The 1,129-nt window shown below is 32.4% G+C and overlaps 1 long non-coding RNA gene across 1 annotated transcript; it reads left to right on the forward strand.

The window, feature by feature from the left end:
* The first annotated feature begins 642 nt into the window (after window positions 1–642).
* On the forward strand, window positions 643–1,098 carry LOC109580308 (uncharacterized). The gene is made up of 3 exons (XR_002184165.1): window positions 643–683; window positions 759–1,000; window positions 1,059–1,098. It is a non-coding gene; the product is annotated as an uncharacterized LOC109580308 (long non-coding RNA).
* The last annotated feature ends 31 nt before the right edge of the window (window positions 1,099–1,129 follow it).

A 1,129-nucleotide genomic window follows, 5' to 3' on the forward strand; every position in this document is an offset into this window, starting at 1 on the left:
TCTGGATCTTGTTTGTGGCTTGTAGTACATGTTCATTACAAATAACAGGTGCTTATGGATCAGGGCTCTGCTAAAAAATTGTGAAGTCCTGACAAGAAAATTTTTTAAGTAACATTAAAATTTGTTATTTTACATTTAGTATTATTCAAGCAGTAATTCTGTACATATAATAATAATCATCATGCATGTTAATGCTGCCATCAATGCTGTGCGCATTACATATATGTAAATGCTTGCCAGCTGATGTTGCGCATAATACTGCCATCAATGCTGTGCGCATTATTAAGTTAATGCTTGCCGGCTGATGTTGCGCATTTGAATGATGCTGCCATCAAAGTTGTGCGCATAATAAATGCTTGACAGCTGCTGTTGCACATCTTTTATTGATGATTGTTGTAACATGTGCATGTTCCCATTAACAAAAAAATATTGTTTGCACATTGGAAATACTTTATGCCCACAATGATATTTTATATTAAGCAGGTCATGAAAGTATCTTAACTGAGGATGGCATCAGTAAGCAATATTATGTCTAAAATGCATGCATGCACATACATGTATGATCCAATCAGAAATATTGTAGATGCTACCATTATCATTATTAGTTAGTATGTCACATTCATACTTTTTACAGGTACTTGCGACTACAATGTGGTTTTAGAGGGTGAGGTTTGATGTGATTGGTAAGTGCTATTGTTATTATTAGCCAGTGAGTTTACATTGCTTGCTTTTGATGTTTCTATTACTATGCTTTACAGGTAATTACAGCTGGAATGATTTGCTGATTCAGCAATACCTTTGCTTATTATTGGAATGTGAAATATAATGAAAGGCAATTCTGTTTTTAGATTGTTGTAACTAAATTAATTTATTTATTAAACGTAACTTAATGTTTTGTTGCAGCTCCTTGATTAGTAGTTGTATCACGTGGTAGGAGGTGCCAGTTTACATATGTATAGGTTTTATATTACTGTATATAGTCTTAGCAATGGAATATGTAGTAAGATGGAGATTATTGTGAGATATCTTATGTATTTTGGTATAGGTTATGATTCTAGGTTACATACTTTATATTCATTTGATGATTATATCATTAATTATGGCCACAGTAAGTACTTTCTTTTCTCAA

This window comes from Amphimedon queenslandica, unplaced genomic scaffold (assembly GCF_000090795.2).
Source record: "Amphimedon queenslandica unplaced genomic scaffold, v1.1 AMPQUscaffold_13498, whole genome shotgun sequence".
NCBI classification, from domain to species: Eukaryota; Metazoa; Porifera; class Demospongiae; order Haplosclerida; family Niphatidae; genus Amphimedon; species Amphimedon queenslandica.